The following is a 14,724-nucleotide window of genomic DNA, read 5'->3' as shown; positions in this document are numbered from 1 at the left end:
TCGGGTGCTCCTATATGTGAATACAAGTAGTACATGGAGAAATTTGTCTTTCTCAGCAACCACTGCACGAAATTTGAGGAGGTTTGTTGCATTTAAACGAAAAATCGTTCCAGTGGTCATCTGAGCCAGGAGTTTTGGCCTGAGCTAAAGCTTCCTCTTAACGTGCACCGAATGCGCTGTGCGCGGGCATTTTCACATTTCGCCCCCTATTAAAATGCGGCCGCCCCGTCCGGGATTCGATCGATCCCGCGCCCTTGGGCTTAGCGGCGCATCGCCGTAGCCACTTCACCACCACGGCGGGTGGCGCATAGTTCTATGCCTTACGACTGAGTTCAGCTGGTGGACGCGCTGGTGAAAATTTTTATTCGTAAAAAGAATTGTAAAAAGAGCCTTTGTGTTATACTGTTAGGCTTCAAGTTATAGGAAATCGCGGTTGGTCGAGCGCCGATCGAGCCTCGAAGAGTTAGCGCAGAATAGAATTACCACCGCCTTCCTCCCCGCGCACGCGCGCACAGAAATAAGGGGGGGGGGGGGGGGGTACGTGCATTTGCGCGTGCGTGTGTGTGATAACACGGTTTGTTGGACAGTTCTGCATCGGGAAGTGGCCTTAAATGACAAAGGCTGGTCCTCGGCAATGTTCAGTACACCATGTTATGTTTTCAATGTCTTCTTCATTTCATAACATAATCATTTTTGCCAAAGTTATTTATATATTTATTCATTTATTGTAAGTACTCTCAAGGCCCGAACGCGTTACAGAGGGAGGGGGGGGGGGGGTAAAAAAACAAATGCACTTGCAATCAATTTAACGAAAAGCATGGCAAACAGCAGGTTTGAACTTGTTACAACCCGAGGTGAGAACCATGGATGGAAGCAGGAACATGGTTGCAGTAGACGCTTGCCCTAGGGGTGAAATATTCGCTAAACAAGTTTGTACGACAAGCAGGCACTACTTCCTTCAATGCTGGTCTGACCCAGTAAGGTAGGGGGAGAAAAAAAAAATCTCCCCTTTCAAAAGAGGTTACAATGATAAATTTTATGAAAGAGACAGAGGTGGGAGCGCTTACGATGCGTTGAACAATCTGGCGGGTTTAAACTGGTCTTCATCGATGTGACACTGGCAAATGCAAATAACTGGAAAGAATGAAATGAGTGGCTCGATTTTGAATATGCTGAAGTGTGTTAACAATGGTAAGCTGGCCGGGCACCCAAATGGCAGAGGCATATTCGAGCTTCAATATAACAATAGTGTTTTGTAAAGGGTTAGCTTAAGGGAAGTCAATCCAGAAGTTGCAGCACAGGTAGCCATGCATGCAGGTGGCATGCACTTTCATAAATGTAGTGGATGTGAGCGTGCCATATGAGAGCTAGGTTGTTACCTTGTATGTAACGTACAGTATGTATGTCTTATATGGTTATATCTTATATATACGCTCAGTAGAGGACACAATGATGCAATATAATTAGCATTCTTGGTCTTCTGAGCTAAACTGCTCAGAAAGTTGGTGTGGCATTGTGCCAGGCCACTAGCCTACAGGCACAGACACACGCATTTTCAAACGCATATATTCAGGCCACAGTGAGCACCATGGAATCGACAAAGTGGAATGTGGACCTATGTGACACCAGCAATAAACAAAATGCATTCAATCTCTGACCCCATGGTAGCAGCAGTGGTCATCTGAGAGTGTCTTGTTTGACTTTATCAAAACAACAGCAACAATTACATTAAAAACATATAGTAATAATTTTTCACAGAAAAGCACAATATCATGTTTTGCCATATATTCTAAAAAAAAAGAAAAGCCACGTCCCCAATGTGGGAACGTTGGCAGCAGGCTGATGCTACACAGGTTCGGCTAGAGTTAAGTGATCTCGGTCATTCTGTTTGCACTGTGTCTTGGTTGGATGCTGTGTTCATTTGATAACTGTAGTAGGCACAAGAAGTGAATGGGCTCGGTCAGCATAAATATGCATAAGTATGCTCACTAGCTTGTAATGATAGGAAATAGTGACACGTACAACTACCTCAGCGTAAACTTTCAGTTCCAAGTGCGTTCATTAAGTGCGAGCGATGCTATCATACTTTCCTGTACATTTATTCACTAAAGGCTCCCATTTCCACCTCGTACTTATTTCTTCTTTGGTTTTTTTTTTTTTTCAGAACCTATGACTTGGCCCAAGGGTTCTTCATCAATCTACCACTGACTTGATGTCAACTAAGCGCCCGGTTCTTCCCACCTTCCTTCTGCAACGCAGAATACCTTGATCGACTGACTTTGGAGGAGCACAGCACAGCAAACTGGCATGTTTAACCACTGTCACAACTCTGGCTACATCAGTTTTCCTGTATAATAAGGTAAGTGCATACTGGTACTGGCTGCTTTATGTTATCGAGTGCAAAATGGTACACATTTCTGGGTTGGGATAATGTAACAATTATATTCCAACCCTATTTTCAAGCTCTTTTGGGGATTTCAGCGACCTCTGCCCATATTATCACTGGGAGGCAAAGGAATTCTTGCGTTATACCTGTGCTGCTCGAACTTCAATATTGCTAAGGACTAGTACTTCTGATGACAATTAAAGAGGCTACTCTGGGTCAAAAGAACGGTTGCCTTTTGACCCAGAGTAGCGTATCCACTTGTAAATATACATGTATATAGCTTCTTGTCTGCGTCTTCTCGCACAACATATTTGGTGGAAGTGGACTTTCCTTCTACTCGTCACGGGGCTTCGCAGTGGACAGTACGTCGAGCCTTCCATCATTGCTCTAGGAGATGACAGCTCTAGCCAACCAGCTCCAACAGTTGCTGCCGTCCCAACGACCTGCATCATCACTCTTCACTCCCCATGATCCTGATATATTCTTGGGAAAAGATGGGGAAGACCTCGAGGACTGAATCAGCCCATATGAACGCATCAGCACCAATAAGCGTTGGGACCCTACAGTCATGCTCACAAACTTATTTTACCTCGGTGGCATACCTTGAGTATGGAAGTTTCGGACACATGAAGATGAGTGCACCAATTGGGATACGCTTAAACAAAAGCTGCAAGAGTTGTTCGGCAACCTTTACCGTCACCAAGTTGCCACGAACAAGGCATTATTCAGCCGCGTGCAGACGTCAAGAGTTCCCTGCGTCACATACTACATTCTGACGTCCTGGCTGTGCACCGCAGAGCTGAGGCACACATCATTGAGCCAGACAAGACGGTGAGCAAAACGAGAACAAGCTAAAAGCAGGTAAAAATTAGGCCTGCAAACAACTGAGCAACCACACCCATAGTAGAAAACTCAACTCTAACCCAACTTCAGACTACAGCAACCTTGTGCAAGGCACAACAGTGAAGCTCCTGTAAGGGAACTAATCACGCAATCTGAATATTGCTTCGTGATGGTCAAGAACAAAGAAGCAGGCTGCTTATCTTCTTCCTAAAATACATAAGGTTCCCATAGAAGAAATATTTACAGCAGAAATCACAGGTCGGCCTACAGTGTATAATAACAACACCCACTGAGTCAGTATCTAAATTCTTAAATCGTCACACTTATCAAACAACCCGACAACCCTCCCATCTTTTCTTCAAGACACGCCACACTTCCTTCCAATTATAAACGGCATTAACGCCAACTAAATGCGTTCGAACCGCGCTATTTTAGTCACTTCATATGTTTTCGCCCTTTACACTAACATACCGATGAGTACAGGAATTGAAGCCATGTCGAAGCCCCTTCGCAGTCGAACCTCAAATGCACGCTCCTGAAGTTTATATCTGTCACTCCTTAAGTTAATTCTCATCATCATTATCAGCAACAGCAGCAGCAACAGCCTATTTTATGTCCACTGCAGGACGAAGGCCACTCCCTGCGATCTCCAATCGAGGTATCCCCACTCCTCTGGCTATTGTACAAGTCGGTATAGAATTCTTCTGCTGCTTTTACTATATCTTCGAAATTGTTGATGATATTACCCTGCTTATCTTTCAGTGCATACATATTGGCTTGTCCTATGCCAAGTTTTCTTCTCACTGATTTCAGGCTGCGTCCATTTTTTATGGCTTCTTCAGTCTAATTCTCACCTTATAGTTTCGAATATCACTTATATTCACCTTGTTGATCAGTTTTGACAGTTGTGCGAATTCTTTCTTATCTCTTGAGCTGGACACTTTCATTCTTTGTTGTTTCTTTATTACCTAGGTCCTTCGTTGCTTGAGAGAGTTTGCCTACTGGTTGCTTTGATGCCTTGCCTCACACATCAATTCCTGCCTCTGAAGCCAGCCTAGTTATGGTTTCATTCATTACCTCCATGTCATCTTCATCTCTCTGTTCTAAGGCTGCATATTTGTCTGCAAGTACCAACCTGAATTTGTCTGCTTTTACCCTTGCTGCCTCTAGGTTGGCCTGTTTCTTCGTGACCAATTTCACTCTTTCTATTTTCAAATTGTGCACGGTCAATCCTAGCCCTCACTAACCTACGATCACTGCACTATGCTGGTATCGGCAGAAAGCATGAAATCAATTTAGCCCGTTGTTTCACCATTAGGGCTTTTCCAGGTCTACTTTCTGTTGCTACGCTTCCTGAAAATGGTCTTCACTATTCGTAGCTGATTGCTTGCTGCGAATTCTACCAGCATCGCTACTCTAGCGTTCCTAGAATCAACACCATCATTACCAACTGCTTCTTCACCCGCCTGCTTTTTCCCCATTTTTGCATTGAAGTCACCCATTACTACTGTATACTAAGTTTGCACTTTTCTCATCGCTAATTCAACATCTTCATAAAACTGATCTACTTCCTCATCATCGTGACAGGATGTTGGAGCGTAGGCTTGTACTACCTTTAATCTATACCTCTTATTAAGTTTGATTACGACTACTGCTACCCTCTCATTAATGCTGTAGAATTCATCAGTATTGCCCACTATGTCGTTATGGATTAGGAATCCTACCCCGTATTGCCTCTTTCTGGGAGACTTCTATAGCAGAGGACATGGCCGTTAGTCAGCACTGTATAAGAATCACCAGTTCTAATCTCACTAAGGCCACTGATATCCCAAACAATGCCTGATAGTTCTTCAAAGAGTCCTTCTAAGCTAACCTCAATCGACAGAGTTCAGGTGTTAAAGGTTTCCAGGGTCAATATCCATTGGCGGCCTGTCTGGGTCCAGAGATTCTTAGCACCCTCTGCTGCGTTACAGGTTTGACTGCCGCCTTGGTCAGGTCCTCCGCCGCTGCTGGGCACTGAGGGTCATGGATTAATTGTAGGAATCATGAGGGAGGTAGTGGCCGAATACTGCACCAGGAAGGCCAATTCCTGTTCTGGTTAGGCAGTGTCTTTGTTGAAGCTTAATGGGCCTTTCTAATTTGGTTGTACCTGGATAAGTATAGCCCCACTCACTCTCGGCATCTTTTGCCGGTGTCAGGCGTCACTCCAAGCCTGGAAGTTAGTTCTCACACTCAACTATTTCGAATTCGATTTTATTCATATGCCTTCACACTTTCGGCACAAGCATAAGAACACGATTAGCTCCCATGTATGCAAACATTTTCATAAGACAGCTGAAGCAAACCTGATAAAATCATACCCTTTAAAACCCCACACCTATTTATAATAGTATTGGAACACGGCACGAGCGCATTAACCGACTTGCCTAGCAACTTCAACCTCATTGACCCGAGCATTAAATTTACTGCTCACCACTCTCCTGGTCAAATCAACTTCCTCGACATGACGGTCTACATAGAAAACGACACTTTACCAGAAGCCTACAGATAGCCAGCAATATTTAGACTATACCAGTCATCACCTGCGGCACTGCAAGCGAGGGATTTTTGTCACACAAGCGAAATGAATAAGAAGAATCTGTAGCAAAGACAATGATTATATCCACCACCCTAATGACCTTAAAACAACGCTCGCAGAAAGAAACTATTCACAAGTTCCTTTCGACTGGGCTTACGACATTGCGTCAAGATTGGAGAAGCAGTCGGAATTCGCCAAGAAACAGCCTACACCAGAATCTGAGAGACCACTAGCTTTTATAACTAAATATTCTAGTGCCCTCCCAAACATAAACAACATCCTACGAAAATACCATCCAACATTATAGACTAAGGGAAAATTAGCTTGCACTAGTTCCGATGTAATATGCGTCAATGTTCCTTCTGCCATCATCATCATCAGCCTGGTTACGCCCACTGCAGGGCAAAGGCCTCTCCCATACCTCTCCAACTACCCCGGTCATCTGCTAATTGTGGCCATGTTCTCCCTGCAAACTTCTTAATCTCATCCGCCCACCTAACTTTCTGCCGCCCCCTGCTATGCTTCCCTGCTCTTGGAATCCAGTCCGTAACCCTTAATGATCATCGGTTATCTTCCCTCCCCATTAGATGTCCTGACCAGGCGCAATTCTTTTTCTTGATTTCAACTAAGATGTCATTAACTCGCGTTTGTTCCTTCACCCAATCTGCTCTTTTCTTATCCGGCCATTAACGTTACAGCCATCATTCTTCTTTTCATAGCTCGTTGCGTCGTCCTCAATTTAAGTAGAACCCTTCTCGTAAGCCTCCAGGTTTCTGCCCCGTAGGTGAGTACTGGTAAGACACAGCTATTATACACTTTTCTCTTGAGGGATAATGGCAACCTGCTGTTCATGATCTGAGAATGCCTGCCAAACGCACCCCAGCCCATTCTTATTCTTCTGATTATTTCCGTCTCATGATCCGGATCCATGGTCACTACCTGCCCTAAGTAGATGTATTCCCTTACCACTTCCAGTGCCTCGCTACCTATCGTAAAGTGCTGTTCTCTTCCGAGACTGTTAAACATTACTTTAGTTTTCTGCAGATTAATTTTCAGACCCACCCTTCTGCTTTGCCTCTCCAGGTCAGTGAGCATGCATTGCAATTGGTCCCCCGAGTTACTAAGCAAGGCAATATCATCAGCGAATCGCAAGTTACTAAGGTATTCTCCATTAACTTTTATCCCCAATTCTTCCCAATCCAGGTCCCTGAATACCTCCTGTAAACACGCTGTGAATAGCATTGGAGAGATCGTATCTCCCTGCCTGACGCCTTTCTTTATTGGGATTTTGTTGCTTTCTTTATGAATGACTACGGTGGCTGTGGAGCCGCTGTAGATATCTTTCAGTATTTTTACATACGGCTTGTCTACACTCTGATTCCGTAATGCCTACATGACTGCTGAGCTTTCCAATGAAACAAACACCTTCTCATAATCAATGAAAGCTATATATGAGGGTTGGTTATATTCTGCACAATTCTCTATCACCTGATGGATAGTGTGAATATGGTCTATTGTTGAGTAGCCTTTACGGAATCCTGCCTGGTCCTTTGATCGGCAGAAGTCTAAGGTGATTGGCAGAAGTCTAAGGTGTTCCTGATTCTATTTTCGATTACCTTAGTAAATATTTTGTAGGCAACGGACAGTAAGCTGATCGGTCTATAATTTTTCAAGTCCTTGGCATCCCCTTTCTTATGGATTATGATTACGTTAGCGTTCTTCCAAGATTCCGGTACGCTTGAGGTCATGAGGCATTGCGTATATACAAGGCGGCCAGTTTTTCTAGGACAATCTGACCACCATCCTTCAGCAAATCTGCTGTTACCTGATCCTCCCCAGCTGCCTTCCCCCTTTACATAGCTACCCAGGTTTTCTTTATTTCCTCTGGCGTTACTTGTGGGATTGCAAATTCCTCTAGACTGTTCCCTCTCCCATTATCATCGTGGGTGCCACTGGTACTGTGTAAATCTCTATAGAACTCCTCAGCCACTTGTACTATCTCATCCATATCAGTAATGATATTGCCGGATTTGTTTCTTAACGCATACATCTGATTTCCTAGTTTCTTCTTCACTGCTTTTAGCCTTCTTCCATTCCTGAGAGCATGCTCAATTCTATACATATTACACTTCCTGATGTCAGCTGTCTTACGCTTGTTGATTAACTTCGAAAGTTCTGCCAGTTCTATTCTAGCTGTAGGGTTAGAGGCTTTCATACATTGGCATTTCTTAATCAGATCTGTCGTCTCCTTCGATAGCTTACTGGTATCCTGTCTAACGGAGTTACCACCGACTTCTATTGCACATTCCTCAACGATACCCATAAGATTGTCGTTCATTGCTTCAACACTAAGGTCCTTTCCTTAGTGTTAGGTCCTCTTTTTATTCGCTTTAAGAGCACACAACAGTGAGCTGCTATAAAAGAGAAGAGCATTTAAGTGGCCGGTTCAAACAAAGCTGCGGGTCACCGCCAAATACTTGCGTCGCCCGGGCCGTTACATAAATTTGATGTGAGGAAATTGCAATTGGAGTAGTTTTACATTATAAGGCCCCTTATTCAGACCCTTATTCGTGCTCTTAAAATGAAAAATAGTGAAATATCCTTCTGCTTAGCTGCAATTTCTTACAGCTGAGCAGCTGCCGAGTTGGACACATGCCTCAAGCTCTTTAAAGGGTCTTTCGAAGTTGAATGTTGTATTATAATGATGCCAATCGCCTTCCAGCAAGATGGCTAGTGGTGTCCAGCTTCAGCCAAAGATTAAAGCCAAATTGCTGCAACGTACTTTTCGCCAGAAAATTCTAGAGCCCAGGGCTCGAAAATGGAGCCATGACATGAACCAACCAGCAAAACAACAAAATTAGTGGTACGGCTCGACGTCTAGCTCCATGAACACAATGGCAATTTAGCGAATGCAGTCATTGGATGTGGGCACGTCACACTGCAACGCTTAGCGACACTGAAAAGAAGTACCCACCCTGGTGATGCATAGTGGCTTTGGCGTTGCGCTGTTAAGGTTGAGGTCGCGGGATCAAATCCCGGCCGTGGCGACCGAATTTCGGTAGGGACGAAAAGCCCAAACCTCGTGTACCGTACATTGGATGCACGTTAGAGAACCCCAAGTGGTCCAGATTAATCCGGAGTTCCCCACTGCGGCATGCCTCATAATCAGGTCGTGGTTTTGGCACGTATACGTGAAACAATCTTCGATATTTTCTTTTCAGTGTTAAAAAATTCTGGGGTATTATACCCCAGAATTTTTTAACACTGAAATGAAAATATTGAAGATCGTTTCATGGTAGACAGCGTCCATGGCATATGCCCGATGCAGATTTTGTTGCTTTGAAGGTTCAAAAGTCGCCCGTTGTTCCAGTTTTCGAGGCATTCAAGGAACACATTTATTTCCAAGGTGATTCAAGAGCCCCTGAATATTTCTTTTTCTAAATTTAAGAACTTTCCAGGATTTTAAGGTGGCGTACGAACCCTGTGGTTACATGTAATTGATGACTGAAGAAAGTAAATAATGACATGTAATTCGTTTTTTACTTGCAAGCCAACGGTGAACAATCTCCTTTTGGCAAGAAATATTTTGTGAAAAGACCTTCTGCGTTATACTGAAAGGCCTCAGCAGTTTTTCTCTTTTCTCCTTTTAAACGCAGATGGTGCAGCGCCAAGGTTGGGACAGTTGGCATCAAAGGATCCATTTGCCATTGTATATCCCAAGGGCCTAAGCGGGCAGCGGAGAGCCTCCTGTCACGACAACTGAAGAAGGCACCTGCATCTCTGTCACCCTCCACCGTCTCGATTGCCGCTTAGGCTTCTCACCCTTGTCCTCCTGTGACGCAAAGGCAGGTCGCACAGGTACGGTATCGCTATGCAAGACTGTTCTTAATTGCCGACTGGCATGATGCAACTTGTTGAAGATTATTATCTATTTATTTATTTTTAGTTTAAATGCCCCTGCTACATTCTGAAGGCAGCATTTACATGCATACGTGGAGAAAAGAAGTGTATCTTCACGTTTCTTGTCGTAAAAACCGCTTTATGTTAAAGATCAATATGCAACAGCTTGACGTATACAGGGTGTCCCAGCTGACTTTAGGCACAGTTTAAATATATGCAAATGCCACGTAGCTGGACAGAGGCATGTTGTTTGTCGTCGCTTGGAGATACTCAAATTATTTTTTCATTCTACCTAAATAGATAATTAATAATAATTAGTTAACTCCTCAACTATTACAGTTACATTAAAAGTGTCAATGAGGAAAGTGTAGAGCGACATGAAAAACACCCGATACGGCATTCTGCTGCTCAATATGTGCTACATAAAAGTCTTCCTGAGCGTGAAAGAAGCCCGCGAATACGCATAAGGTGCCTGAGCAGCCAGTCGCGCGGAAATTTTGCGTGCAAATGCAGGGTTCTTTCACGTTCGGAAAAACACTTATGTAGCACGTATTGAGCAACAGAATGCTGTATCGGGTGTTTCTTTCTTTTTTTTGTTTGTCGCTCTACATTTTCCTCATTGACACTTTGCATCTAACTATAATATTCGAGAAGTTGATTAATTAATTACGAATAATTATCTAATTAGGCAGAAGGAAAAAATAATTTGAGATCTCCAAGCGACGACAACCATTACCATGGTTCTGTCCAACTACGTGGCATTCGCATATATTTAACCTCTTGCTACAGTTAGTTAGGACACCCTGTATAGGTTGGCGCGTTTCTGTCAGCTGGCGGTATTCGAAACGCACACGACGAGGGCTTTTCGTCGTGTCATCTTTCAAGAAACCTCACAATATAGCATGCAGAGCCGCGCCCATCCGACTTTATGTGGGATGAATATTTTGCGTAATCACTGCCGTGCTTATTTTGAAAAGTTATATATATATATAAATATATGTGTGTGTGTGTGTGTGTGTGTGTGTGTGTGTGTGTGTGTGTGTGTGTGTGTGTGTGTGTGTGTGTGTGTGTGTGTGTGTGTGTGTGTGTGTGTGTGTGTGTGTGTGTGTGTGTGTGTGTGTGTGTGTGTGTGTGTGTACCGGGTGATAAGTTTGCAGTTTTTAGGAATGTTTACAAATCGTCTCTTGCAGGTAACACAATTCTAGACCTTGAGCTGGATTATACAGAAGCCGACGGTATACTTGCACAAGATATCGAAAGGCATGTTTAACAAATGAGAAAAAAAAATGCTTTCATTAACTTAACTACTTTATGGCACATATTGCAATTTACAAATTGTAGCTGGTGAGTTTAGAAGGCGTATTCTTTTGGAATGAATTTGCAAAATGATATCAGCTTGGAGATATGTGCCATCAACCTTGCCGTAAAAATGTACTGTTTTTCCACTTGTTTCAACGAAACGCTCTTTGATGCATTGAAGCTCTAAAGTAAATGGAACGCCCATGTGTTCGGTCCCACACTTTGGGAAATAATTGTCTCTAAACTGGTGTCATCCAGGAGATTCATTTCAAGTGGATAGGTCTAGCAAGCTCACCGGCTACAATTCACAAATTGCAATATGTGCCATAAAGTAACTAAGACGTCAATTAGTGCATTCTTCTTATTTAGTTGACTATGTGTTTCGATTTTTCAAGCTAGTAATGTCTGCCTCTGCGAATAATCCAGCTCAAGGACAACAATGGTGCTATATACTACACGCGAGTTTAGAAAATTCCGGTAAACTTAAGGATGATCACACCATATATAGGCAATGCTCATTACACAAAGGGTTGCACGAAGATATATAGTGCGTGTTTTTGCGGCAACTTTATCAGAAGTAGGGCAGGATTCCAGACAAAATGATAATCTATATTGTCCAAGCTTCGTATTAGCGACGGACGTCTGCATTTTGCCTGATAAACACCGACATGATTAGTATTTACAAGATCCTGCTCATTAACTTTTTAAATAGCGACATTGAGTGCCGCAATGTAAATACCTGCGGAATTGAAGTCAGCAAACACTGAATGCATGCGTAACCTCTTAAAAGAAGCCGTGTCCGTAGGATAAATCTGGAAGAATACTGACTCCAAATGTGCTGTCAAATGCATCTGCGTTTAAGGTAGAACTTATCGTGCTGTTTTTTTTTTTTCCACAGCACGGAAACTTATTAACTGGAACGGCAACACATTTCGCTGTAGATTTTCTTTGCTTATATTTGTCGGAACCAATGCAAGGCCCGCTCCTATGCACATGCATTCTTTGTTTGTGTTTCTTTCTTTTTTTTTAACAATGGAGCTTTCTTATTAAGAAGTGATGAGCGTAGCGAACGTGGCGTTTTTGCAGACGAGTTGCTAGGCGAGGTGGACATACTTTGGCGCTAATGACGTGAGCTTCAGACTGTCTTACTTGGAGGCGGTCACATTTTAATGCACATACAACTTTTAAAAATCTTGAAATACGCACTTAATTGGATATATTCATTATTTACTCCCATATATATCAAGAATGAGTGTGTCTCGCTGTGCGTGAGACGGCAACGCCTTGTAAAGAAGGTTGAGGGCGAAATGTGAATGGCAGCATGCCACAGTAAAATACCGACCCGACACACAGATGCACACGCTTGCCTGGCAAAATGTGACCTGTATCAGTAGCTGCCGCGACCAGGTCGAGACGTTCGGTTGTCAACTTCCTCGTGCTTCTCTTCACGCGGGTAGTTTCGGTCTGATATGATAGCGGGGCCGCCTTTTCCGCGCTGCCGTTGCACACGGTTTCGATATAGCCCGGATTTACCATTGAAATTCGATGAGAAACATCTCGAATTAGGTGCGACTTTAAAAGATTTTAAAAAGTGAGAGTGCATAAATATACGAGTGCCTTCAAACTTTCCCTTTAATCAGCTGCCCCTAAGGCAATAATAAATTGGTAATAAAGTTTGTTAATTAGTATTCTGAAGCTCACGTTATTAGCGCTAAGTCCGCCTCGCCTAGGAACTCGTTTGCAAAAACGCCCTGTTTGCTGCACTTATGGCCTTTTTATAAAAAAATATACTCGTATTGGTGATTATATAAACGCGCAACCACTGATGTCTGCTGCTGCTGTGGAGCTTTCTCGCTAAAAAATGTATTGCTTTATCTTGAATGAGATAGTTGTCGTCAGAAAACTGCGTTATGAACTCTGCCAAGAAAAACACCTGTTACCCTTTGTCGCAACACTGACCCCGGGGTGATACTTTTACCCAACCGGGGGAGTGGTGGCATTGCATATGCCATCACCACGTTTTGTTGTCGTTGGCGAATGAAACCCTCCCGACAGACGGCGCTACCGAGTCAAGACAGAGCCAGGAAGCTCTGGTGAAAGCAGTAGCAAAAAGCTTAAATGATAGAACAATACCATGGCAGTTGGCGTCAAAGCAGAATGAATTTAATTTATAAAGTTAAGGGGGAGAAAGATAGAATTAACTCGTATAGACTGTTGACCATTACATCGGTAATATACAGGTTAGCAATGCAGGCAATCAAATTAAAGCTGCAAGCATGGGCAGAGAATAATGGCATTTTGGGAGAACTTCAGAATGGCATGGCATTTTCAAGAAAGGAAACACAAGCACGGCAGATGACGATTATTGTTGTGTGGCAAATATACACCCCAAAGGGTGTACCTTTGTCTAAGAGTGTACTATCGGGTTCCCATACAAACAGGCAGGTACAGTAGAAGAGCAGCAGCTTCCAGGTTTATTTTATGCGGATGACATTGTGTTGCTAGCTAACAAGCAGAGTGATTTGCAACGTCTGGCTAATATCTGTTGAGAGGAAGGCGAGAATCTAGGTTTGAAATTTAGCGTTAGAAAATTGGGTGTTATGGTATTCAATGAAAATAGTGAACACAGTGGCAATACGGGGCCAGAAAATATCGGGGTATGTGGAAAAGTGTAATGGTTCCAGGACTTACTTTTGGAAATGCGGTTGTTTGCTTGAAATCAGGGTTAGAATCGGGACTCGATCGCAATCAAAAGTCAGTGAGATGCCTCGTATTTGGCGCTCACGGGAAGACTACAAATGAAGCTGTGTAGGGACGTGATATCGATAGGGGCTGGACAAGTTTTGAAGTGAGGGAAGCTCACAGTAAAATTGATCATAAAGAATGACTGAGGAATATGGAAGAAAGTAAATGGGCTGGGAGAGTGTTGAGGTATTTGTACAGGAAAAACATTGATTCACAATGGAGAAAAAGAACCAGGAAGCTTACCAGCAAGTATGCGGCTTGTAGGGTGAGCAACAAAGAACGTCAAGTGGAAAGTCAGAGAGGCTGAAATAATCTCATGGATGGCAGCAATGGAGAAGAAACCTGCCACGAGTAACTATCGAGGAAAAAACGAAATAAGGAAAGATACCTTATTATAACTCAAAGGGAAGCTAATTACTTTATGAAGCGAGGTCAGGATGCCTTAGAAACACGCACCTCTAAAGTGAGATAAAAGAATGAAGAAGAAGCACGTGCTTGCTGCGGTAAAGCTAGGGAAATGATGGAGCATGTTTTATTAGAATATGTGAAGATATCTGCCCAGCAGTCATTTAGGCACCACTGGACTCCTTGAAGCTTTTGGGTTCAGCGAGAGCAGGGGGATAGTAACCATGTCCGCAATAGAGATTAGTAAGAGGCGATTGGAAGATTAGTGGAAGTAGGAAAACGACAAAAGACAGAGACGTACAAAAACAAAGTTCACTATAGGGGGTTAGAAAATTTGGTAATTGGAATTCATTGTGCATTTTTTTCCCTTTTTCTTTTTTTCCTTTTTTAACCTAGGTATAGATTAGGCCGTATAATAGCAAGAGCTTGGTGGTGCAACCCACCGCCCCATTCCAAAGGGTACGCATATAACATCCCTCCATCCATCCAGATCTCGAGGGGTGGATTTGCCGCTGAAGTTGCTTTTTAATCAAGTGGCATAGACCATTCGGGCATCCCGCAACATCAC

At 43.2% G+C, this 14,724-nt stretch overlaps 1 long non-coding RNA gene across 1 annotated transcript in view; it reads left to right on the top strand.

Moving 5' to 3' along the window:
• Nucleotides 1-14,724, top strand: part of LOC135909976 (uncharacterized) — a 46,816-nt gene that overhangs the window by 17,508 nt on the left and 14,584 nt on the right. Inside the window, exons 3-4 of the long non-coding RNA XR_010566891.2 lie at nucleotides 2,165-2,359; nucleotides 9,464-9,665. This is a non-coding gene — a long non-coding RNA (uncharacterized lncRNA). The remainder of the gene's footprint in view (nucleotides 1-2,164; nucleotides 2,360-9,463; nucleotides 9,666-14,724) is intronic.

Source organism: Dermacentor albipictus, chromosome 1 (genome assembly GCF_038994185.2).
Source record: "Dermacentor albipictus isolate Rhodes 1998 colony chromosome 1, USDA_Dalb.pri_finalv2, whole genome shotgun sequence".
NCBI lineage: Eukaryota > Metazoa > Arthropoda > Arachnida > Ixodida > Ixodidae > Dermacentor > Dermacentor albipictus.
The sequence above is the reverse complement of the archived record's forward strand: the minus strand, read 5'-3'. Positions and strand labels throughout refer to the sequence as shown.